Source organism: Uloborus diversus, chromosome 10, assembly GCF_026930045.1.
Source record: "Uloborus diversus isolate 005 chromosome 10, Udiv.v.3.1, whole genome shotgun sequence".
NCBI lineage: Eukaryota > Metazoa > Arthropoda > Arachnida > Araneae > Uloboridae > Uloborus > Uloborus diversus.
Genome location: NC_072740.1, coordinates 2,953,349 through 2,981,133, shown reverse-complemented (window position 1 = coordinate 2,981,133; position 27,785 = coordinate 2,953,349). Strand labels below are relative to the sequence as shown.

Here is a 27,785-nt window from a genome sequence, read left to right as displayed (position 1 = left end):
AAGACATTTCAGATAAACAAAAATTCGGATAAACGAAAATCCAGAAAATCTGTTTAACACATTCTTAAGTAAGCCAACCTATTACAGCAAAAGACAATGGTTTAAAACAAAGTTACATAGGATCGTTTCTCACAAACACATTTATTGTTCAGCTGCAATGGTGTTGAACTGTTGCTTCAAGTACGCTATGTTGTTCGTTAGACTAATAGAATTTATTTTATGACCTATGCAGTAAAAGGAGAATGTTGGCGTCCTGATAGTTCCGTTCTTCCTATCAGAGTTTTAAATTATTACTTTAGTGAACATAAGTTTTTGCAACTCTAAAAATTTGATCCGAATAAACTGGAGATCTTGGTAAACGGAAGCCGAATGAATGAGGAGAGCTGTACCTTGGGACGCTTTTCATATTTTAATTTTTATCATCAATTATTTGAATTAAATTTAAAATCTAAAAGTCACATTAGAATACTCCAACATACTTCTATGCAATATATATTTTTTAATCTGCTCAGTTTGAAAATACAACATCCTATTGTACCTAGGGACACATCCTGTTGTACTATGGGAAAGTCTTCATGATTCAGGAAACAGCCATATACTTGAACCAATTTTGCAACAGAAAACTAAAAAAAGATTTTTTTCATGGTAGTGATAAATCATGAATAATAAATTATGAATAATGAATTATTGTCTAACATTGCATGTGTTTAAAAGACTACATAAGATTAGAACATATTTCCATGCTCCTAAACATCTCGTAATTATTAAGAACCATGCATATGTTGTACCTTGGAACGCATTTTAAGGTACAAAATGTTTGACTGTCCCAAGGTACAATTACCACGTTGTTTATGAAAAACCAAAATGATGGTCAATCTAGATGCACTATCATTATTTTCTCATAAGAAAAAATATTTAAAGTACTTCTCTTTTATAACAAAAGAAAATTCAGTTGATTAAATTTACAAATACAAAGACAGAAAAGGAAATAAAAATCAAGAAAATATTTACTTTGGAGTCATGAAATTTTCTTTCTCTCACAAAATAGTCAATTTTATTTATTTGAGGCTGATTTTTACTATGGCACCATTTGGTTGTAAAGGTTACTATTAGAGATTACAAAAACATGGCTGCTAAAAATAGATTCTTAGAAATTAGCAGTGTCCCAAGGGTACAACACTCTCCACTACTGTATATCCCGGTGTAAGCACTCAAACCCGAATGCCATACCGATAACATAGTAAAGATTTTTATTTTCGGATTTTCTTTTTTTAGAATATTAAAAAAGTATATTTTGGTAACGTTTTGGTACGTGCCCCCCTCCCCAACACAAAATCTATATATCGATAGGGAGCCCCCCCCCCCTTTACAGATTAGAGACCGATGTTTTGACCTTTCAAAGCAAAAGATAAGCAAAAACATTCTCCACAAAATCTTCCTGGAAAGTAGGCTTGGTTGCTTCTAAACCAACTCGGTTATTTCCTCTCACAAAATCTCAAACACTCACATATAGTAAAAGAAAAAAAAAACGTGCAATATAGAAAAACGAAAACAAAAATGGAAACCTTTCGTCTCCAGCAAGACTGAAACCTTCTCAAGGACTCCTCTAATCAGCTTAAAATTTTCCTGCCACATATTTTACTTCACTAAACGGGCATTACTTTTTATGAGTCGGTGATACAGAATTTAGATGCGATTAGATTTTTCGAAAACAATCATTAAAATGTCCGATATCACTTATACGTACCTAAAAGATTCAAATGTCAAATAATTTAGAAGCATTTCATTTAGACAACATTAAAAGCGCTCAGTGACATAGCAGTTACATCTCCATCAAGACTCCTAACATCAGCGGGGAACATTCATTTCAGTTAATGTGGCTGAACGCTACGACATTAACTGTATTAGTTGCCTATAAATTTTCATCAATCCCTCGAAGCTTGTAAGCAAACCATTCAAAAAATTTCTTCGGTTTTCAATGATACATGTAATTGTTTCTTTTTCGAAAAAAATTGTGTTCTTTTATTGAGTTTGAAATAATATATGCGATTCGATAAAAAGATTTACGATTCATTTAATCCGCTTACGTAAATTCTTGTTGCCAGAAAACTAAAGTCATGTTACATGTTTTCGTGTACTGAATAAACTACAAAGGGGTACTCCTAGCTTTCGAGAGACGAAGTAGTGGAAAAGGGGTGTCATAAATTTTCATTTTTATTGCTATTTACATCTTAGAAACATATGTATATTTTTGAAATCTAAGTGCGCAAAAAATTCATTTACTTACGTGTTATTAACTTGTGGCAACGCCTTTATTAAATGGCCACGGATATTTAATTTAAGGGACTAAAAACGTTTCTTTTCTTGGTTGATATTGCTAGGCTTTGATCTTTCTTTATTTTTGGCAATAAATTTGTATCTGCAAATTTAAAAAAAAAAAAAAAAACGGAGAATTTTTTTTTTTCCTTTGGGCAAAGTGAAAAATAAAATCTTTTTCTTATAAAATGTGTTCTATTTGATAATTAAAAATAATTTCGATCAAATGAATAAGTAAATACAAGAATGAATAAATAAAGTAAAGATAATGTAACAATAACCGAATGAATAAATACATTATTTAATTAATGTATGTTTAAAAATATGAGTAAACAAAATAGGGAATGAACAAAAAAATAGGAGTGAATTAAATAGCAAATTAATTTATGAATGAAATCGTTCCACAGTAATTTCAACGATTTATTTGAAGAATGTTTGGGTAAACGTGTAATAAGTGTTCAGCTTTTAATAGAAATTTAAGACGTGCGCCCACAATGATGACCCGGACTTGATTTGAACACTCTACTTTATTCTAATCTGAAACCATATCAGACAATATTCAGCTATGGTTAATGTGACTTAAGCAATGTTTGAAAAAACGTGCAAGAAATATTCAGTGCTTTATTACATTTATTATCCCATAGACCACAACTGCTATAAATGTGGAATTTATTTTCATTTTGCATAGTCTTTACGCCATATTTTATTCAGTTTAAAACTTCGTGAGTAAAATAAAAAATTGCACGCTTGGTTTCTTTGTTTAGATGCCTTTTTTATAACAAGCAAACCGCAAATCTTCCATTCAAAAATATTTGTATTTGGCTACTCTACTTTCTTGCGTCATAATATTAAACAAACGTACTATAAATAATTTATTTGAAAGAACGAAATTTATAAAACTTCTAGACTCATTTCACAAAAGAGGATTATCGTAAAACCAAACCATATGTTTTGACGTACAGTTTGATGCGAAGATTATAAAAGGTAAAAGTAATTCCTAGTTATTTGCAAAAACTGAATTTTCTGCAGAATAATTGGAGGTTCAGAATAAATATGTAGGCGCTATTTCATACCGGGGGACGTCAACAAATAGGATGTCATGCTTTGAGGGTTATTTCTGTTTTCCAAAACGAACCTCGCAACTTGGTTGGATAAGAAGCGTTCAAAAAATCTTCGCAATATTATTTCGTAAATTTTTAAAAGATAAAAACGTCATTTATTTATTCACGCTATAGATTATGTTTTACATTCTCATTTATTTTATTTCGTGTAGAAAACCATCAATTTAGATCAAAATTTGTAGTACGGTCTAGATAAAAATTTTGAGTTAAAGGACACACTTGTAGCAAAATTTAAATGATTGTAAAAAGAAAATACATCTAACGAGACAAAATAATGCAGTTGAGCCAAAACTGCAAGTATATAAAAAGTATCTTTACGCAGAAAGGAAAGAGGAAATATTACAACGTTGATTCGCACAAAACTGCAGAGAACTGCAGACACGTGTTGAGAAGTGAACTTACAAACGCACTTCTTTTGCTTTGAAAAGGGTTTCTTTGTAACCCCGAAACACGTGTCTGCAGTTTCCTGAAATGTTGCTCAAATTAACGTTGTAATATTTCTTTTTACTGCAAATATATGTTAATGCAAAAAGAAGGGGGAGCATAATAAGTGACACCACTTTGTGACGAAGGGGGAAGGTGGGTCAAAGAAAGGATAGGGAGGGGGGCATTCTAAGTTTTTAACAAGTATACAAGCCACCTTTTGGCAATTGTTTGAATCTTTATATATGATGGTAGTTTTGAGCAAGGGAGGATATGAACCTTGATAGCTGCTTCGTTTGTATAATTATATTTTCCAAATTTTTAATTCCAGCTATTTCTAGATAGTTTGTTTTTTATTATTGATAGACTTAATTTTTAATTTCCAAATTAATGGTAATGGGTAATATTAAAACAAATAAATTTACTTGTGGAGAAATTTCTTTCTGACAGCGCTGCAACATAACTTTTTCTTCAGTATTTAAAAACGTTAAATCTATCCTCTTAATTTAAACATGAACTAACCGAGTCATAAATTTTCTTTGACTAATAGCCGTAATTATGTCGTATTTGATGGTTTAATCAATGCAAAAGGGAGGAGTTGCACTTTATGTTTGATGTCAGACTGTCATAGCTGTATTACTAAACAAACAAACTTCACCTTGAAACTTGCCAGCTATTTCTGCTATGAGTCGTTTTTCAATGGGAATCGATATGCCTACGTCACAGCTGGAAGCCTTAACAAAACAGTCTTTCTGATCCTTCCAGACGATTTTTCCCATAAATTAACATCTTTAAGTCTGGTTCACAAAAAAGAACCTGGCAATTGTTTCTAATGCAGGAGTTCCCGTTCAAAAGACTATTTGTATTTTTTTTTTTTAAATTGGTGGCGTGCTTAAAATATTTTTGAAGAAATACTGTACAGATACGCTGCTGGGACGACTTGTTCTTAATTTGAGTCATTCTTGTGAAACTATTACAAATCCGACACTTTCGATTTTTTTCAAACTCAATTTTAAAAACAGCCAACAATAAATTATTTTTATTTGGATCTCCATTTAATTATGTATAATGAAATTTCAATGGCTTGTGTAATCGTGCTTTTTGATTTTTATTGCTTTGGAAACGAGTTTGATGCGATTAATGTTAAGAAATATTTAGATCATGCAAGATAGAGCGAGAACGAAAGACTAAGAAATATCACAAAAAAGGAAAAAAAAAACCATGGGGCTATAAATATCCGAATAAACAGTTAAGGGTTTTGAAAAAAATGCTGATAGCTGAAAATTGTGTTAAACTGTAAAAAGCAGAGATAATGGCATTGAAAATTCACCAAAATGTGCTGATTTCTTTTCAGTACGTAAACAAATGTTTAAAAATATCTCATTTTCAGTATAACTAGTGATGTGAAAATGTGAATAATAGCCATAAAAGTGAGAAATATTCACCTATAATCAAAATTCAATCAATATTCGGCTAAAATCTTCACCTACATCTCTCACATACTTGTATGTCGTTCAACCTAGCAGCATATTATTGACTAAATTGTAGCCACTTATAATAGTGATCTTTACCATAATATTTGTGTAATCGTAGTGACGTTTATAATCAGAATTTCAATTGTTAACGATAAAACAATTATATAAAACAATTTATACAATAAATAGTTAAGTTATATGCATTTTTTTTTTCAAAATTAACAAATTGGAAATTAAATTTGAAATTTTCAGAGCATAGAGAACGATGTATTTTATAAGAGAACTTGTAATTTTTAATTTCTCAGTTTATTTTTACCTTCAAATATCGATGGAAAATTACATTTGAAAACCCATTAACAATAATGGAAACGTATTACTGAATTATTAACATAGGGCTAAATGGTACTTGGAATTTCTTTCTAATGAAATTTTTTTGTTTAAAATATTTTTCTTTGAAAAAATTAAAAAAACAAAACAAAACCGAGTAAATACACGAGTAACTGACTTAATTAAATAAAAAATGAATAAAAAAATAAATTGAAATTAATTAAAGAAATATGTGAATAAATTGGTGAATGATGAATTAATAAATTTATGATTAAATAAGTGAATTCTTAAGAATTTGTTAATAAATAAATAATGAATAAATGGTCTTCATTCCTTAAATGAAGAATGTAGTAACATCGTGGAAAGGCAACCGTGGAAAGGTAAAGCACCATTTATGTTGTTTACCTTTTGTCGAAACAGTGCAAAAATCTATTCAAAATCTCCTTAAAAAAATCAGCCATTTGAATGTCTTTTACAATTTATTCGACAATTCCTCGAAGAATTTAAATGGCGGCCAATGAACGATCGACATGTCGACTGGAGAGAAATGAATCGCAAAAAAATGCTACGTTTCTAGTAGTTTGAGTGGAAAAAATGCTTTCCCGACGGAGTAAAGTACCTATTCAAGCAATCCGCTTGAAAATGTAATTAGCTTTTTCGAGTTTTATCTCGTTCTTTTAATGTGTTTATGCATTTCTCTTCCACGTTATGTTTACCTAAGGAAAGATCTATTGCTACGACTAACATGTGTTTACTGTCGAATGGGTCTTTCTGTTAGGTCGGTGCGACCATAGAAGATGTGGGATAAAAATGGCATGTTAATAGCTCGCAGTGTCTTAGAGTAGATGAAGCGTTCCCTGAAGACCTCGACTCGAAAAGACCAAATCAGCGAGAGAAGACATTTTCAAACCAACAAAATAACCTCATATCTTTGCTTCTTTGACAGATTACGGTCAGGGGTTTTTATTTTCGGTTTCCTATTTTTTCTTGTGTTGTCTGGAGCCGCTATCGTCTTGAAGCGCTTTTGCGTAAAGAAATACTGGGATTATAAACATAATTTTCGGGCTTGAAACATTCTGAGGTTCAGTTTCATGGTTATTTGAAAAGGTGTAAACATGGAGAGCTGACTATTGAGAGGCGAGGGCAACGTCTCTTTCATGGGCACTCATGGAGAGGAGAAAACAAAACAAAACATTAATGAATAAATACCTTTGTGCTGAAAATTAGAACAATTAGTAATCCAACGTTGTGAAGCACAAAAATTGCAAAATTATTGCAGACACGTGTTTCGGTGTTACAAGGAACACCTTTTCCAAAGCTAAGAAGTGTGAGCTTCTGGATGAAAAGTCATCCGAGAAAAGCAACATGGTGGAACAGGAGATAGTATAAATATCAAAAAATAGAAATTAAACAAAAACAAAAAAAGATAAAATGACACCTGGAGGCATAATTTATTATATAATTCCATCAGGAAAAAACCGTTAAGTAATAAATTTTCCAAGAAAACCCATAAACAAAGCAAAAAGTCCAAAAATGAAACCACTCTGCATAAATTAGCAGTAAATTTACCAGCGGGAAAACTATGTATGGAAGCAATGTATCAAATGGAGAAATGCGGGAAAAAACAAAGTGAAGGATGATTTTAACTCTTATCAAATTATACAAAAATGCTCCAATTCGTTGGATCTTGATTTTTGGGAATCTTTCCACAACCTGAGGAACCGTTCTAATTTAGTTAACGATCTTACTGCAATTCCATATTTTTCTTCCGTGTGGACTCCTTTGTTAAAATTTGTTTTGTTTCTCTATTATTTTTGTGTATACGTCGTACATTTCTTACTTTTATTTTTTTCATTTTTTGCTTTCTTATTTCGTTTTGTGATTAACTAATTCCAATATGTTTATCCTTCACTCTGTTTTTTCCTGCATTTCTCCATTTGATACATTGCTTCCATACATAGTTTTTCCCGTTGGTAAATTTATTGCTAATTTATGCAGAGTGGTTTCATTTTTGGACTTTTTGCATCGTTTATGGGTTTTCTTGGAAAATTTATTACTTACCGGTTTTTTCCTGATGGAGTTATATAATAAATTATGCCTCCATGTGTCATTTTATCTTTTTTGTTTTGTTTAATTTCTATTTTTTGATATTTATACTATCTCCTGTTCCACCGTGTTGCTTTTCTCGGATGACTTTTCATCCAGAAGCTCACACTTCTTAGCATTGAAAAAGGTGTTCCTTGTAACACCGAAACATGTGTCTGCAATAATTTTGCAATTTTTGTGCTTCACAACGTTGGATTACTAACTGTTCTAAAACAAAACATTGTCTATTTTCTTTCTCTGTGGGGCTGATGGTATAAGCTGAGTTGGAGATAGTCCTAGCTGGGAGCACGGAACTCTTCCCCACTCCGAATGAATTGACATGTGACAAATTATGTAAAACGGAAACTTATAAATTCAGTCAAACGTAGTTCAGCTAAAAGAAATATATATATATATATATGCCTAGAAAAAATAACTTACGTTATTGCCAAATAAGGACTTTTTGGAAAGTCACAGTGGCCTTCTATGGGGGCGCCCCTGAATTAATTTCCTTCATATATACACATGCTTGAACTTTTTTATTCTTCGGCGCAATACAAGCTATTCCGTTAAGGTCCGTAAGAAGAAAATACATTATTTGTCAATCTGGCTTAAAATGAGCCATAATTTAACGAGAACTGTAACCAGAAAACCGGTCATTATAATGTTCTGTCTATGTAATACAAAACTGACTTTCAACGAGAAAACCCCGGTTTTAGCGAGCAATATTTTTTGTGATTCATAAAATTGCAGTAGACATCCGTCTATCCAGCCCAACTAATCTCTTTTTTACTTTCTTTGAAAATTTTGATTAACCATCTGAAGTCAACTGTAAATTAGTGATGAGTCACAAATCCTGCAAACAAGTGATGGCGGCATTTTTTTCTTATTTTGTGGAGTGCAGTAAGAGCATATTGAAACTTAAATTCAAATTAAGGCTGCTAAATAAAATAATGAAACCCACGAAGGACAATTCCAACAATTAAACTTCACTGGGTCTGCACAGAAATAGTGATAATAAAAAGTAAGTATGCAAAGATTTTTCTGATGTTTTAGCGAACCGGTTTTTTTTTTTACCAGCACTAGGTTATAACGAGCAAATATCATGGTCCTTTCATTCTCGCCATAAACGAGTTTGGACTATATTTCCAGGATCCTGCAGAATAATCTCGATATTCAACTTTTCAGCGGATTAAAATGGTCTAAGTTGAACACAATCAAAACTTTGGAGATTATGGCCGAACGTTTTCACTCAGGCGTCGAACTTGTCACACCAGTGCAACAAATGTCGCATTGTACCTCTAGCATATTATCCTAAACTGTTCCCACGATTTGTGTCCCCCCCCCCTCCCTCCCCAATTTCTTCCGAGACTGCTAAATCTGCAGTTGTTGAAAGGTCATTGACAGTCGTCATAACACATTTTCGCTTCGATCTTTCTGCTGGAGACACAAAGCAGTTCAACTGAGCCTCTTCAATATGCATTATGGTTAAGGTGACCAGTTACTTTTTTCTTCAAAATGGACATTCAATAGCTTTGGGCAACTGCATGCGGATTAAGAAGAAAAGTCGCATACTTTTACGGTTTGCTCTTGTTACAGAAAAGAACAGATATGAGCACTTGAGAATAATATTAGTAGCATTATATTTTTTGTTCATTTAATAATTTTGAGTACATTTAATGCTGATTCAACTAAAAATGAACTTATTGGCAGGATTTCATACAATTGAGGCAGTAAGAAGCAAAGGGATGTGAGTGCCAAATTTAAAAGTTTGAGATAATCAATACAAAAAGTAGGTGAACCTCTCCTCTGTTTTGGGCAAGAGATAATGCTAGTAGGCCTGGTACGTTCTGCTATTCAGCATGATTTGGAAAAAAAATAAATAAATAAATGAGTTTACCATGAACCGGGACTTTAAACGCATTTTACTCAAAACTTGAAAATGTCCACTGGCATCCCTTTGCTTCTCACTGCCTCAATTGATCTGCTCAACCAACGTTGGTTCAAAAACTGCTATTTGCAACTGGGCTTTTCTCCAGTCCACTTGTTACTTATACTGCCGTGGAAAGGTAAAGTACAGTATCTGCAAATTTTTCATTTCTTTTTTGGCATTTTTGTCATCTACTGTACTTTAGCTTCCTTGTTCAAGCTTACTTATTTGGTTTCCGTTGATAATCTATCACGAAAAAATTTCAAATTCCAACATTTCCGTATTGATTAGTATGTATGTTGTATATGTATGTTATGTGTGTATGTATGTTAGTATGTGTGTTAGTTAGTATGTTGTAATGTCCATAAGTGTGCGGAAATTTACATGATTCAAATCATTGGTGAACAATTACATCCAATGACTTTCGACTGAAATATTTCCAATGTTCTATTCTGCCACTTCAGAAAACGGGACGTGCATTTATGTGCGGGGACAACGGGACAGGCTACCTGAAAAAGAGATTGTGCCGATAAAAACGGGACGTTTGGTCACCTTAAGTATGAGCAGCATCGCAGAAATAACTTGCGAACCAAGTTTCGGTGGTTTACCTTTTCGGTACCTTCTACTACCTTACCCAAGTTCGGTGCTTACCAATTTTTCATGACTCCTTAGTCCAGGAGTTTAATAGTAACATTGTTCAACTTAGTGCACAATTATTCCTTCTCATTTTATTAAAACTCTTCCCCTATTTGCGTTTCATTATTTCATAGAAATAACTAAATTAGTATGCGGTTTGAAACTCAGTTCTATAGCACTATGAAATCAATGCCATTCGATGACTTCTTGTAACACTTCAAAATAAATTGAGGGGGTAAAAGGGATTTCACATGGGATAAAAAGTAAAAGTATCGAAGATAGCTCAACGGTTTGAATAAACGAAGGAAACTAAACACGGAATCATCAAAATTCTCAATAACAACGAAGTTACAAAATAACAACAAAACACTGTTGCAGGAATAAAGAGAGCAATAATTCACACACCTAAGAAATAAAATGGTTAATATAACCTAAATAATTCCGACACTTGACAACGCACGTTCGGTTTGTTGGAAGAAATCCAAAGTGAGCATTTCATTGACGATGATAAAAGTTTTACAGAGCTTCATGTAGCGGTAAATCTTTCTTGGTATATTTCCGACAACAAAGATTGACTGGGAAGTCAATACGAGAAGGCTGCCACTTGTTGAGGTTTCTGGAACCATTCATCCGAAAATTGAGCAACACAACATTTTTCGTGTTGCTTGCATTCTTGCCAATTTGAATACCATCCAACTAAATTAGCTCTGGCATCTTCAATGTTTAAAAGATAATGAGGCTTATTTCTTTCATAGGTTTTTTCGAATCACCTGCTTCGCAGAATCGGACAGGCAGTTTGGCAAAGATCTGGCTTTGTTTTTCGGTTCGTGTTGAAACATAGACTGACGCTAACACGGAGTTCAACCTCTGGGTAGATGTGTTTGTTTAAATTTGAGGCTATGACGGAACTGACTCACGGGTGAAACCTTTTGAGCGTAGGCCAAATTCAACACGAGTGCTTGTCTTTGAATCCTAAAGTAAACTGCTAAGTGATTACAATTATTCTTCAACAAGAAATTCTAAACCGGTAACAATATGGATATCTTTACAGTTTGTTTGAATAATTGGGTTCAGACAGCTTATGTACATTTACAGCTCCGCTTGAGGTAGCGCAATTTAGATAATCAGAGTTTTTAGCATCACGTTTGTTTATCAAAACCTGTACAGAAATGCTTCGTTTAGAGCAGTTTTACTCAGTGCCTACCCGGCTAGAATTTTGTGCATTAAGTTTCGCTAAGTACTGTTTACTGTTTTGCTGTTTGGATTTTGCGCAAAAGCAACAGTATTATGAAATCCGTGAGGGATCATATTTGTGCATCAGTGCGTTAAATATTTTTGCTGCTTTGACCTTCAACTCTTTTCTAACTCAGATGGCGTGGTGATGATTTCAGTTTCGATTTATTTTGTTATGGTGATGCCATGGAGAGTACTCAAACTTCCGGCATCTTGTTAACGAATGCAGCATTGAAGTACGATTTCATGCAGAAGAAAGGAAAATTGAAGGAATTATTCCAAGAGAAAAACTCTACACTAAATAATCTTCAAATTTAATGGTCAGGGCATGTGAAGTAATTGGCAGACAGGGAACAATTCAAATGAGAAATGAAGCTTATGAAACAAACGAAAAGTTATTAAATGTTTGCCACTCTTAATCACATGACGCACCAAGGAAGAAAAAGAAAACAAAACTAGAAAAAAATTAGATGATTTTCTAGGTAACAAATAAAATTCGTTGTTTCGTAAACGTGAAGCAATATATATTTTCATTATTTTGTACTTTTCACTCAATTGTTATTCTCCATCAACTTATAATCCCCGGTACAAAATAAGGGAATTTTTTTTAGTTTAGCACGTTTATTTGTGTGTCTATCTACAGCATCTTAGGCTCCTAACAGATGAACGGATTTTGAGAGAGGTTTTTTTTTTTTGTTTTCTTTTTTTTCAAAGGGGACTTTATCGTGAGTGTTTCTAGGCCCATGATTCGTTTAAGTCAGTGGGTTTTTTAAATTTTAAATTTAATGAGTTTCTCTATAAAAATGGGCTAATATTTGTTATAACAAAATGGGAGAGTAACAAATAACTTATTTTCAGCAAAAAATAATGTCTCAATTGGAGCAGATTCATTTAAAAAGTAATACTTAAAAATGGCCGACGAAGTTTTCAATTTCATGGCATATTTTACAGATTAGACGAAATTCGTTTGAAAATATATTGAGAAGCCTGCACAATATTTTGTCGATTAAAAACACGAAGTAAAGTGTTACGGTATTTAAATTGTTAGATGATGATTTTTAGTGATATCTAAGTCGTGAAAGAAAAGACAGAATAAAAATAAATACAGCAAATGCAAATCAAAACTTGTTCAGCTACGGGTTAAGAGCAAACGATACAGGACAAACCAAAAAGTCAACATGTAGAACTAACGTTTAATCTTTAATCATCAAATTTAAAATATGAATTTTTAAATTAAGTTAAATTAGTCTTAATGCTCTTTAAAACCATTTAGAATGTTTTAGACAAGAATTTCACACGAAAAAGTGCATTGGCAGATAGCCAAGTGTGAAAGTGATTGCAAATTGTGCTCTTCTACCTGAAGATGCTTAATATTAATAATTTAATTTGAGAAGAAAATGAAATGTAAGTGAAGTGTTGAAAAAATGCTCATTCTTTAATAACACGAACAAGGTCAACAATAAATAAATAAATAAATAATAGCCTTTCAAAGCACAAATACTTTGTTTAGTTGTCATTAATATTTTTATAATACATTTATGATATCTCTGTAAAAAGATTTATGCGCACAAATGCCATTTTATTGTTTTAGACAGCCAATGTCTTGTGCCTTACAATACATTTTTTTCGACGTTTTAAAAACGTCTTAATATGGATCTCCGTTATCTAACACATAAATTGAAAATTTCAGGTAGCACTCAATATCGTTTAATTTCGCATGGACACACGAAGAAATAATATCCTATAAGTAGTTTTTGTCAAAAAAGGAGAAAATAAGGAAGGATCTAAATAAGAGCGACAACGAAATAAGTATTTAGACGCCGATGTTTATTTCAGTACTTCAATCCGAAAAATACGCTGATAAAAAAAATGTTATTTAAGACTTCAAACACAGATCCGCTGCAAAAAACGTACACCGAGACCACAATGGCCATCATATCTTGCTTAGTTCCTAATTTTATATTCTACTAGCTGCATTGCCCGGCGTTGCACGGTTTACCTTAAAAATATATGCATATTCGAAATTCCAAGCATTTTATATAATGATATAAATTTTCCCGTTTTCATTACACTTCTTATTGCTGCTTCACTCATATTAATCAAAGCGCGATGATATATAGCCTATAGCCTTTCTCAATAAATTGACTATTCAACACAAAAATATTTTTTTATTCGAACCAGTAGTTCCTGAGATTAGCGCGTTCAAAATCTTCAGCTTTATATTATTAGTATAGATCCATTCAACTCAACAATTTCTTTGCGTAAAAACTTTCTTTCAATAGCATATATTGAGGGAGCAAAGAAATAATTTCACTCAAGCTTTCAAACGCTTTTCTAAAAATTACATGTAAAAACTTTCACCTTAACCAAAAAATTCAAAATCAATGTCCTTCAAACTGAGCATTTCCATTTGTGAAAAAAAAAATATATGAAAAAAAAAAGAAAGAAAAATGTGTCAGAAGAGCTCAAAAATACCTCATTTGCATGAAGACTTGTTCAAACATCAAACAACTTCTCTGCAGATTACCAGACACTCATTTCCCAACATTTCATTCTTTCGCACGTACAGCACTTGTTTTTCTCGTCAGTATTATTCCACTTCGTGCTGTCCACAAGCTCATACACACGTAGGTACAGAAATTGCAATTAATTCTCCTTTTCAAAGTTTAACATCTCAATTTCAAGTTTAAATTGTGAATCCACCAAGCTACAGCATCAGACAGCATGCGAATACGTTCTATATTATTTTACGAATGTAAACGAAACAAAACTTAATATCGACTTTATAAAATAATGGTGAGTGTGATTCTGAATACTAAACAGATGTACGGAGGGTGTGGATCTAAAGTGTTTTCGACATTTGATAGGAGACGATATTACGAAGAGTACGATAAACGATGGCTTAGATAATTAAAAAGCCCTCATTTCCGCCTACGCAGTAATTGATATATTACTGTACAATAATACATGATACTTGCTTTTAATTAAAAATAAATTTAGCTCATGATTGTTGGCTCTTGTAAGCTTCAAAAATTACTTGGGAAATATTTCATTTCTGTCAGTTATCTACTTTTCATGAGTCGAATGAGAAAAATGAAACATTTTGTTGGGAGAGAGCTAGGTTCAAATATTTTCAAAGTTGTTCTTTTTTAAACAGAGAACATTTCTCAGTTTAAATTTATCATTTTTTGAGATATAATCAATCAAAAATCGTTTCAGTTAAGTAGTATATTATTGAAATGCCCACTAAAACGAAATAGTAAAAGATAAGATCAGTAACGTTTTCCAAACCGGCAATAGTCAATCATTTCTTGTTAAGAAAAAACCTTTTCGAAATGAACCGTTCAAATGTACACACGGACATTTGCAAAGTAAATAATTAATACTACATCATTTCTTTTTTAATTTTTTTCTGTTCTTTTCTGCAATAGAAGCACTAACTCAATAATGAGCGACATTTTTAAAAGTACATACACAGTTGCCCAAAATTGTTTAATGTCCCTTTGGTAGGAGAAAAATAACTGATCACTTTTAACCATACAACATTTTCGGAAGTAAAAGGAAGACGAAACTACATTTATACGCCACAAGAGCTCTGTGTCATTCAAATTATTCCACGTCCGGAAATTCAATATAACTTGCTGGTTTCAAAGTAGCCATAGTACAATAACCCGGAAAAATAACAGCAGAGCTCTTAAGAGCTCATAATTACAGCTCTCATCTTTGATTAAAACGAAGTAAAAATCAGTTGGGAGATACATGCTGTAAAAACACACACACAGAGTAAATGTGTGCATTCCCCCTACAAAACGCAAAAAATGAACTTAAAAAAAGTCATCAATTACTGTGTCTGAACGGAGAGAAAAGAATATTTTGAGTTTTCTGAAGTACCACTTGAAGAAAGAACAAGAAAGAGGAAAGTAAAAAAAGGGAAATCCATAATGAATGAAACTAAATACGCACTCACAAATATATGTATAACCACAAAAAAAAAAAAGATAAAGATAAAAACATACTAATCGGAATTTCGAGTTTTAAATATTTAAACTACTTCAAAGATTTTATTTGTACATAGTTAAATTTATAACAAAATAAAAAATGAGAATGGAAATTTATGAAACAATTTTCAGTTTAAGTTAGCTATCAATTATTTTAAAATATGTATGAACAGGTTCAAGTTTAGAAAGTGATTTTTCCAACGTTTTAAATATTTAAGAATATTGCCAAAAAAAAAAAAAGATTTTTATCAATTCTATGACAGAATGTATTGATGCATTTTTAAGGTGCATGTTCAGAACCTATTTAACTTTGATTTTAACCTGGGGCGTGGCTTAGAGTTTTAACGGCCCTGTGTGAATTTTTTTTTTAATAGTCGATAAATAATAATTTTTGTTACTTATTTATTCTCTCTTCAAACATAACACATTACATTATCACACACTACAACCTGCACCAACCCCAGCACATAAAAATTGACAATTATTGTGACATTTTATTATTAAATTGCTATATTATGTAAATTTGAAGAAAGAAAAAAGAAACAGACGCAACACAATTTGCCGAAAACAAACATTTATTTTGGAAAAAGAAAAATCTAGAGACTAATAAAAATCTAATAAATTACGATAAACCTTAAAAAAAAAAACAGTCTACTGAAGATTAACTTTTCTAGCTTTTTGAGCAGCAAATCAATCAATTAAAATTAAAAAATCTAAAGAAATAACTAAATCATTTTCAATCAATATTAGTGCAAGAGCATTTAGACGATCATTAGTCATAGTTGATCTTAAATAAGTTTTAATTAATTTAAGCTTTGAGAATGAAGCAATTACAACATTTGGTAAAGCATCTTGGAAACTGTTTTCAAACAAATATTTAAGTCTATCTAGTGTTGAAGTTAAAGTTTCTGGAATGAAACTTACAAGAACTTATAACTCTGTGTATAAATCAGTTCCATTCACATCGTCCAATTCCAACGCCAAGATTCCAATTAGTTATTAAGTCATGCTCTTGCAAAGTTTTTAATGCTGGAATATTGCAAAGAAATCCAAATTTCTTGTTGAAGTCTTTTATTTGTTGAAAGCAGTGGACATAATAGCTTGATCAGGAAGAGTGTTGAAAACATTTATGCGAATATCTCTTTCTGAATCGTGAATAGGCTCATCATTTGAGTCGTAAGAAAACTGTTTCTTTACACTCCTTCTACGAAGAGATGTCAGAGGAAAAAATATTGACTGAACTTTGTTATAACTAGTTTTCGAATGTGAAAGTGGTCAATTAAAAGTAGCTTTTTATTCATTTTTTTTCAGCGGAGGGAGGAGGGGGAATGGATTTACGTTAACACAATATGCTAGCTGCATAAGTTAATTCGAGATTTTTGTAAGTGATTAAAAAATTAATGTTAAAAAAAAGACATGAAATATGGCTGCGAAGAAAATTTTTGGAATCCGAAAGAGGTGTTATTGATGAAATAAAGCCTCGTAGCCAAACTGCGTTATTTTCAGCCGGGGGGAGGGGGGGGATTTGGATGAAATATGAAATTAAAATCGAACTTCAGAACAGCATTTGGAAAAAGATTGAAATTTTTGACCTTTTTCTGCCTTTTCACTTATTTTTACTACTAGCAATTATAGAAGCAAATGGCACACGAAGAAAATATGGCATACATAAAAGTAAAAACAATATTTTATACTGCCCATAAGTTAGAGTTAAAACAATGACACTGCGATGAAAAATATCAAACGTTGCAAAATGATCAACAAAAATCCATAACACTAAAGGAATTTATTGAATGATAAATTTCAATTTTCTTACTAAAAATTAAAAGTTAGAAATTTCTCTTGAAAGTAAAAATGTGAAATTAAATAAAAAAATATAAAAAGACAAATTTTCTATCTCTTTTATCTTTTCAGAATACAATCGCGAACACTAAGCACTATGTCACACAGAAATATTTTAGCGGCCCCTACGGCCCTGTGGGCCCCACAGTTTGTCCCCCCTAAAAACGACCCTGATTTTAACTGTAGGTAGAGCAAGAAGATACTACTATATAATGCTTGTTAGTTTTAGTTCATGTTTGATTTCTGTTACTTTCATTGACACTTAACTCTTGAGAACTTAAAATTTGGTCACGAAGTTTGGTTGCTTTAAGTGTTATCTGCCCATTCATATTTATGTTTGCTTTTAAATAAAAGGTGTTTTTAAGAATATTTTAAGTTTTTTCAGACTACAGTTACAGAACAGTAGAAAAAGCGTATGAATTTACGTTAAAACACATAACAAGAAAGTCTTTGTTTAAAACGAATAAATTTTTGGTAGACAAAATTGTTGAAATTTGATGAACGTATGAGAAAAAAAATCAAAAATATGTTTTTAGCTTAAGTTCAAAAGGAATGTCCAAACGCTTTTTGTCGTTTTCTTTTTTTCTTTTCTATTTTATTTATTATTTATTTATTTATTATTATTATAGTTATTTTTTTTTGTACCTAAACGTCGCAAAACTTTCTGTTTTCTAAGGCTTTGGGTATAAATGCTGCTTTAAAAATTCGTAGAAAGATAGAAATAAATTTTGCTAAATAAAAACATTCTCCATGGGGTCATTCCACGCAAAATCAACGAGCATCTGAAATTGACCATCGTCTATTTCTACAAAATTTACAGGTTTCAGTATACCCACTGGATGATAGAAAAAAAAATAGTTTTTTTGTGTGAGACACCCCAAAGTACTCAAAAAATGGCAAAAAGTGACACATCGGTAGTTACAAAAAAATAGTTTTTCTCAGCTCCTATAGGAGCTGGAGTGTCGTAGTAGGTGCCATGTTAAAGCTCTTTTAATAAGCTTCCACGTGATGTGTTGCTTGACAAGGTTATTCGACATTATTATTTCCAGATCATGCCTATTATCATTTGAGCTTGAATATTTTAAAAAGCAGATTTTTTAAAAATCTAAATGTATATATTGCTTACTAATGTGGTTTATATATGGTAAAAATTTCTGAATGGGACATCAATGGGATAGTACTGAAAATCAAATATTCCTTTTCAATTCAAAACCACACATTGGGAAAATTGCATTATTCTGCGGAATCGAAATATTTCATTATTGATTTTCTGTACGATCCCATTGCCGTCTCATTTTGAAATTTTTACCACGTATAGACCACATTAGTAAGCAAAAAAATATCTTTTTTTTCAGATTTTTAAAAAATCTACTTTTTAAAATATTCAAGGTCAAATAATGATGTGCATGACCCTGAAATATCAATGTCCCGTAACCTTGCCAAGCGACATAACATGTAAAAGCTTTAAAATGACACCTAGTACTGCACTCTAGCTCCTACAGAAGCTGAGAAAAAGGAATTTTTGTAACTACCGAAATGTCACTTTTTGTCTCTTTTCGAGTACTTTGGGAGTCTCACACAAAAAAGTAACGGTTAAAAAAATCTAAAAAAAAATATTTTGTTCGATCATCACATGGGTAGATTCAAACCTGTAATTTTTTTTAGAAATCGACGACGGGTCAATTTTAGTGGCTCCTTGATTTGGCGTTTTGGCAGTTTGCGAAAATAACGGAGATATTTCATTTGCGTGGTAGAAATGGGGAAACGTTTCCGGAGAGGTGGATATACTATTCATTTTTTTATTTCACTGAACTGCTCTTTGTAAACTGAAACATTCTTAATTAAAATTTGGAAACTTCGATCATATCTATTTTGTTACATTAGCATATGGTAAATTTCAACCTTTAAGTCATCCTGATTTGATCATAGTGGTAATATTTTTTGAAACATACATTATCTAATTGATAGGTTTTGTTAGTTTGTTTAATAAGTTTTATTAGTGAGACAAATAGTAATTTGATCTCACTAATAAAACTTATTAACAGTAATTTAATCTGATGGTTTTGTTAGTTTGTTTAAACTGTTTTATTAGTGAGACAAATAGGTCATTTTTTCAAAAACTATTGCATTTTTTGTGCATTAAAACGTTGATAATTCATTTATTTAATTTTTTCAACACAAAGGTATTTATTAGTTACCTATAGAAAATGTTACTCTTAGTTTTGGTTTTCTTTGTAACCATTAAAATACATCGTATCCTTCTTAGTTGCCTAGTGACACTTAGAAACAAGTTCTTTGCCAATGCATAATTTAACTGTCCAAATAGGGGAGAACATTTAATGAAATGTATATCAAAGGAAGAAGTGTTTTCGAGTTGAGTGCTTCTAATGCGACTCTGAGGCATATAATTAAGATGTCAAAATAAAGGATGATAACGTCCAATCTATTCGGCATATCAAGGTCAGAACATCTGTGTCAATTTCGGAATCTTCAGTTGACGGTTAGAAGATTCATTCATGCATGATATAGTAAATTAAGTCACACGCTATCCTTTTGCTTCAATGTGCAAAACTAGATCTCTAGTTTGTATGTTGAACTTTGCATCCACTATGGAATATGATTTGGTTTTTATACATAACTAGTGGTACCCGCACGGCTTTGCCCGTAGTTGAAAATTAAAAGGTCATTCGGTTCGCCTGTATATTTACAAATAATGGATGATGAATTTCTCGCCAATTGGCTATGTTCATTTGCTCTCCCATTTCACGTCATGCTAATTTCGTAATTTACTCGTCCATCTTATGATAATTTTGCTCCGGAAAATGTTTTTAAAATTGAAATAGAAGAAGGACAAAATCGAATTTTCCGGCATGCTACGAACTAACTTTGTGCCAAATTTCATGAAAATCGACCGAACGGTCTAGGCGCTATGCGCATCACAGAGATCCAGACATCCTCCGGACATCCAGACAGAGAGACTTTTAGCTTTATTATTAGTAAAGATAGAGACAAACAGTTTTTCAAAAAAAACCCGTTTAAAAATTATTATTTTTTTTAATAAAAAACGAGACACGAAACATTTTATATTTGAAATCTAATTTTTTGCTTTACCACATGCAGAAAACTTGAGTGAATTTAGCAAAATGCTTTGGTGAAACTTTGATTTTGCTGTAGACATTTCCTTGTAGGTTTCTTTAATGTAAATTTGCATCTCATACTAAAAGAAAATAAAAGTATGCTAAATACGTCGCGAAACACATTTTACATACTACTTTTACCAGTTAAAAGGTCCACTGCAAAAGACCAACTGCATTTACTTGAAAAAAAAAAAAAACTATAAACTCGTTTTAAAATTCTCACCTAGTTCAAAAATCGTGGGAAGTTTTCACAATACTTGCATCAGTATTACTAAAATAGAACATTGATGAACGAAATTTTTTAATTAGGTAATTTTCGGTATAGCATTAATAAACATAATACATAATAACCAAATAAACTGATATCGTGAAGATAATGTGTTGTGAATTAGAAAAAAAAAAGATTTAATTTTAATTTTAACAAGAACATAATTCTGAATATTTATCAACCGAGAACATGAATATATATTTATAAATATATAATCTAAATTCATCTATTACATCGATATTTAATTTATAAACACCATTTCATATTTGCAGAATCTAAAGATTTCTTAAGGACCTTACGCAAATTTTTTTCATTTAATAAGAAATACCATTACACTGAGCGTATTCTGGGAGAATCCTAAGAATACGACGTCAACATATTATCTTTTAAAAGAGGGTAATATCTCCCCCCTAGTTGGCGATAAAAATACGAAGACAGCGTCATAAATTTTACGGAAGTGTGATGAGCAGCAAAATACAAGTGTTTTTCCGTTGCTCATTTTGCTTTTTTATTTTACATTTTTTTTCCACTCTAAAATAAAAACTAAAATAAAACGCGAAAAAAACCCCCTGTTTACTTTTACCCACAGCTCTTTAATTACGTCGCGAAGTTTTATAGGAAATAAATTTTTACTAAAGATCTGTGAAACTTTTCAAAACGTTTTCAAATAAATAAATGTAAAATACACATATTTAAGACTCCTAAAAGTTACAATTTCATTCTGAGCTCGGTTGCCTGGCATCCATTTTGGAGTTGATAGTTTTGGGTCAATAATACGCCAATCCATTGAAAATATTCGTAATGGAATGTTGTGAACTAAAAGACGGCGTCTCTCTCTCTCATTGTCGAAGTCTTCTTACCAAACGTTCTAATTGTGCTCCGGGTGTTCTTAGGGTTAATTAATTTCATCTAAGTTCTTTATTCTTTGAGAGAGGGGAAGTTTGAGATTGCTTAATGTCGCCACTTTGCATAATATATCTGACGTTTCTCAAAACCTATTCTCGTCATTGGTAGATAATAAGCCACGTGATTCGTCGCTGGGTGGCCGATAAAATTCCTTCTCTGAAATTAAATATCATTGTCTGTCTTTATCGCAAGTATAAATATAACGTTTATTTTTATTTTTTTAAAAATTATTATTAATATCCTTAAACGATCCATCACAACAAACTCATTTTTGATAGATATATTTTTTTCGCGATTTATATATATACATTTGGGATTAGATAGTAGTGAGTTAGAAATTTATTATTTACGATTAATCGTTTAAATACGGTGATTATGAATAATTATGCTTGGAATCATATTTCCGTTTTGCTTTTTTAGAAATTTATTTCGGATTGATTATTTCTCGTACCGTTATTGCTTTTAAACTTAATGCTATCCCTTTAAATCATATCTAAATTTAGAATTGATTATACCAAAGATATTCAAATGGTTTAATTTAGGACACGCTTTTTATTTTTATTTAGTCTCTAATAAAATAATTAAGTTTTTTCTACTTATTTAAAGTATTTATATTACACACTTTTAGCAGTATCTCTTATTTAATATTACAATAGTGCCCATTTCTTACCGCATAGAAAACTTTTTTTTTTTTTTTTGATGAGAACTCCGTGTTCTGTAGTACAACTTTTAAAATATCACAGCTCATTGTAAGATTCGTTTCTTAATATAGTTAGTATGAATTAAAAAAATTGAAAAGGGCGACTAAAATGTACGCAAAATTTAAACTTTTAGAAACACAGAATATTTACTATATATCTGGTTGCAATATTTAATTGAAAAAACTTGAACTGATCATAAACGAACTCAAATTAACTTTTAGATTTACATAATCTCTAAGGATTTTTTTTTAAAACTTATAGCACGAGCACAGTCGTGTAATTACAGTATAAAAAAAGTGCCCGACAACGTATTGATTCTTTATAAAATTAAATTTAACTCGATGTAAAATAGATGACATAACGATGTGTCTAAAGAGGTTTTGCTTTGATTTTTATAAACAAAAAAAAAAAAAAAAGACTATTCAATGAAAAAAAAAAAGTTTCATTTTATAACCTCTCGTTCTGTCATCACCAATGATTTTTTACATACCTCTAAGTTATTTGCAATGTATAGTACAAGTTGAAAACTAGCGGTGTAGAAAGAACAGTAAAGCAATGATCAATGTCAGTAAGAGATTGATACAAGTTCTGAATTTGAAGAATCAAATATCCGTTTGAAACAATAGAGAAAATTTGAAAGAGATAGAGCCCTCTAAAACATGTGAACAGCTTTAACTGTTTACACAATTCATCATTAAAATATTAAATTCTAAGAATATTTTAAAACTGCATGCCTGAAAAACTTAAAAATTATAATTATTTGTGAACAAAAAAAAAAAAAAAAAAGAAAAAAAATTTAAACGGTTACTGAATATATATTTACAAAGGAAATAGTACAAATTATATCTGAAACTGCTGAATTTTGTTCACCTATTCAAGCAATATCTGCCAACTAATCGCATATCTTTTATTGATTCTCCGTTTATTTGTATTAAAAAGAATGATTTCTTTGTACATTAGTAATGTATGAAGCTTTTAAAAAGTTTGAACATTTCGTGCAACATATGCATTAAAAAAATAGTTCTAATCATAAAGAAAAGTTACAGTAATAGAACAAGCATAAAATGAAAAAATAAATAAAAATTTTAAAACTGATTCTGTCTACAATTTCAAGAAAACAAAAACCTTTCTTAATCATTACCACAAATGTAACAGAGTGTACATTCAACAGTATAAATTTTCTATCAGAAAAAAAATAATTAGACTCACACTTTGCGGGCTATAGAATTCAAAGTATCTACACTGTTAAAACTGCGGGTTGCATAAGGCATCTTTTCGGGTAAAACATTGTAGCACCAGCGGAACTTCCTTAAGGGTGTCATTTGGCTCAGTATGGTATCCTTAAAAAAGTGCCACTGGTGCTACAACGTTTCATCCAAAAAAAAGGGTCTTATGCAACCCGTAGTTCTAACAGCGTAATTAAGCACGGAACTTACTCTACTTTACTACTTAGTCTTTAAATTTAAAAAAAAACAACTTTAATATCATTATTCACTTTATAATCGAAAAGGCTGTTACACAGCGGATAACGCTAAACACAGAAAATGTTCAGACATTGATAAAAAGCAATTTTAGTTTCAAAACCAAAAATCTTTTTTTTTTTTTTTTCAAATTATGTTTTTTTTTTTTTTTCTTTTAAATATAACTCATAACTTATATTGTTTTTCTTTTGCATTTAACACAATTTAAAACGAATGATTGATCTCTAATAATTTGAAGCTGGGATACATAATATTCTATTCCTTGTTCCAAAGAAAAGGTTACGAACCTATTAAAAATCAACGTTCAAACAATTGATACTTGATTACACATAGTTAAATAGAGAATCAATTTAAAAAATAAAATTGATTGATGATCATTACTAAAATTAATTTTTTAAAAAAATCCAAAGTCTTGACCATGATTTTCACCATTTTTACTGGAATGACCCATATGACAATTTCGCTTCCGCTGATAATATTATTTACCTATGTTTTTCTTTATTTACTTTTTCTAACGGATTTCTAGCCCACTGATTCCCACGACTAAAAAACTTTTTAGAACCAAGAACATTTTAATTAAAGTGACGCATAAATAAAACAGGAGTTTGATAAGCGGAGCTAATAGCAGTGCTTATGATTAGCGCGACTTAGTTATGTGACACATGCGCCTGCCTTTCAGTTGAGATGTTATCAGCTCGTGACATGCCACCAGAAGACGGTGATAAGGGTAAAAAAAAGGTTAAAAAGAAGCTACTTCTCCCAGAAGAAGTTTCGTGCTCTTGAAGATAGGTTTAGGTCACTGTCACGAAATTAAAACTGATAAGCCTGGAATTCACGCGGTGACTTTGAACAGCACGAGTGAATGATTAGAGCGCATTCCAATGCGGGAGGTCTATGGGGAGGAGGGAACAAAGGATTGACAAAGATTTCGTCCAACACGATTGTTTGGAATCATTTCGTTTTCTTAAGAAGGAAAACTCACGCTGCATATTCAAATATTCGATGATAGCGAATCAATGTCACGTATTGTTCATTCGAAGTACTTCGCAACGTTTATTATCAAAACAGATTTAAACGAAACGGACTGAAATTTTTATCAGTTTACACGGCTTGTTTCAAGTGCCCGAACACAAAGCCTCTCGCTTCTAATGAATAAAAATTTAACCATTAACAATGTCTGACAACTAAATTATGTCTAAGTAGCAATTCCGAATGATTGTTATTCTATTATTTTTTTTTTTTTGTTAGTATGACTTATTAAATGTATTTTATTGATGTATCATACGAATTAAAATCAGTTTCATATTCTTAATGCATATGCTGCGATCTGAAAGTTAAATATGTTTAAGGCAAAATTTGTGAGGAACCTTTAAGAATGGTGTTTGTTGTTGCGCAAGGAACAACTATTCGGGCGATCCATAAAACGATTGTTATTTAAAATATTCTTCAGAAAAAGAAACGCTGGTATGATTCGGACGTCCTTAAAATAATAATGCTACATAGAGTACTCTTACGTATGTAAACAAATATAAACACTTAAGAAAATGCTAACGACTTGTTTTAAACTACACTTTAAAAATTGCGTTTCTCTAAAATAAGGTGTGTGGTAAAGAATGAACCATTACATTAATTTAGGGGTTATTCGGCACTCAGGAAATTCAAAGTCGTTTCTTAGTACAATTCTCTCTTTTTTACTTCCTTTTACGAAAAGGAAGTATTGTATTCGCGAAAAAATTTTCACTCAAAAATCGGCCTTAATTTCCATTTTGCTCACCCCCAAATGAATGTTGAGTTTTTTTTTCGACCCGACCACACGTACATATGTACCTAAGAACGTATAGATGCGCGAAATATCCATTTTGACGTTTCACGAGTTAATTACAACGAGTTTTCTCGTGACGTCTGTATGTACGTATGTATGTCGCATAACTCAAGAACGGTAGGTCCTAGAAAGTTGAAATTTGGTACGTAGACTCCTAGTGGGGTCTAGTTGTGCACCTCCCCTTTTGGTTGCATTCAGGTGTTTCTAAAAGGGTCTTTTGCCCTCTTTTGGGCGGAAATCATTGTTAATTTTGATGTAAACTCAAGTGGTGTTATAATTTGTCGGACACTTGGCGATATATCGCCAGTCTTTTGGTCGCCAAGTTTTGTCACGTAAAGTAAAGTCGCGTTGTAAAGTAAATTTTTCCATTACAAATTTAAAATCAACAATACTTCTTAGTAGAGTTTGAAAACAAAAACGCTTTTGCTCCCACTACAATTCCAAAATCGTTACACTTTATTACTATTTTAGAGCAATTTTTTTTTATCTATTACAATATGACACCAATAGCATTTTGTTTTACGATCCGAAGACATTATTTCCTATTGAAATCTGAAAGCAGTATGTCTCATTACAGTAAAAACTTTTAAATTTAACTGTCCGCTGAAAAAAAAACTTTCTTTTTGACCTAATACCGTACATTTTAAATTCAGATTACACAAGCTGCAAATCCTTCAACTTTATTGGTAGGAGTGCAGTGAAGACGTTTGGCCATGTCAGCCTAGTCGGAAACTTAGGGCCCGGAACTTGGAGGGGTCAGCCTCGGAATTGGAGTAATATAAGTTTTATGGGGAGGGAGGGGGACTCGGCGACCAAAATGACAATGGGTTCGCCTTGGCTATCTGCGGCTCTATAACTGTTATACACTAAAGAGTTTTTTTCCTTTGAAATATAATGATTGTCTTGTTTTTTTTTATACTTGTTCATATGTGCCCTAGATATGTTCCATGTGTCAAAACTGACAACAACATATCGAATTTTCAAAAAAAAAAAAATTAAAATCTCAAAAAAAAAAAAAAAAATCTAAGAAAAAAACTATTAACATGTGGGCGTTTTTGCTCTCAGAAATTTAATAAAAAATTTGAAAAATAAGACATGGGAAAAAGAAAGCTCACATGCACCCCATTTCCTTTACTATTGTTAGGCATCGTAAAAAGAAAATCCGATTTCGCTTAAAATTTGTCTGGAGCAGTAACGGTCTTTATAAATGAAAAACATTTAGGATAGCAATTAATGGGTACTTACTGGTGAGCGCGCAATTAGTAATCCAGGCTCGGGGAATAAATCGGGCGGAGTGTAGGAATCTGAAAAGAAAAGAAGCCGCTGTGAAATGAAGTGGCAGACGACTGAAAGAGTTTGGTTTATTGGCTTTCGAGAATGGATCTGGCCGATTAACGCAGCTGGCTTTTTATTATTGCTCGAGTTGCGTAAGAACGCTGCTCATCGCAATCTTTTTCCCATTCACGGGAGGTATTTAGTTCTTAATGGATGCCTCGTAAATACTTTCAAGCCGGAAGTGAAACTGATAGTTCCTCAGCTGATAATAAAATTCCGTGTTTTACTCGTGAATCATCTCGTATACAATACGCACGCTACTCCCAACAACAATGTTCCAAAAACCGTTTTCCTAAATCCTTTCAAACTACGGCACACACGCGCATTATATATATATATATATATATATATATATATATATATATATATATATATATATATATATATATATATAATTGAAAAAAAAAACGTCTAAAAAAGGGGGGTGGAGTTTAAAAAAAAATATAAACAAAGCCAAAAAAAAAAAAAGAAAGGCTGCTTTGAGATTGCACTCATCAGCATTGGAAATCTCAATGATAAATGCTGATGGGTATTAAGTACCAAAACTACAAGGCAACACCAAATGGATAGTTAGGTTCAATCTCAAAGCAGCCTTTCTTTTTCTTTGGCTTTGTTTTTAATTTTTTTAATGTAAATTCCTCCCCCCCTTTTTTTTAAATATTTTTTTTCTTCAAATTTTGTTACTTACAATAATTATACTTGACTTTTGTAATTGCTGCTTTGCGTATTTTTGAGTTGTGTGTGTGTGT

The 27,785-nt window shown here is 31.7% G+C and overlaps 1 protein-coding gene across 1 annotated transcript in view; it reads right to left on the bottom strand.

Moving 5' to 3' along the window:
- The window catches only part of LOC129231217 (tissue inhibitor of metalloproteinase-like), an 86,056-nt gene that overhangs the window by 40,137 nt on the left and 18,134 nt on the right, over window positions 1–27,785 (bottom strand). Inside the window, exon 2 of the mRNA XM_054865473.1 lies at window positions 26,947–27,005. The gene's annotated coding sequence lies outside the window, so the exon portion shown is untranslated. The remainder of the gene's footprint in view (window positions 1–26,946; window positions 27,006–27,785) is intronic.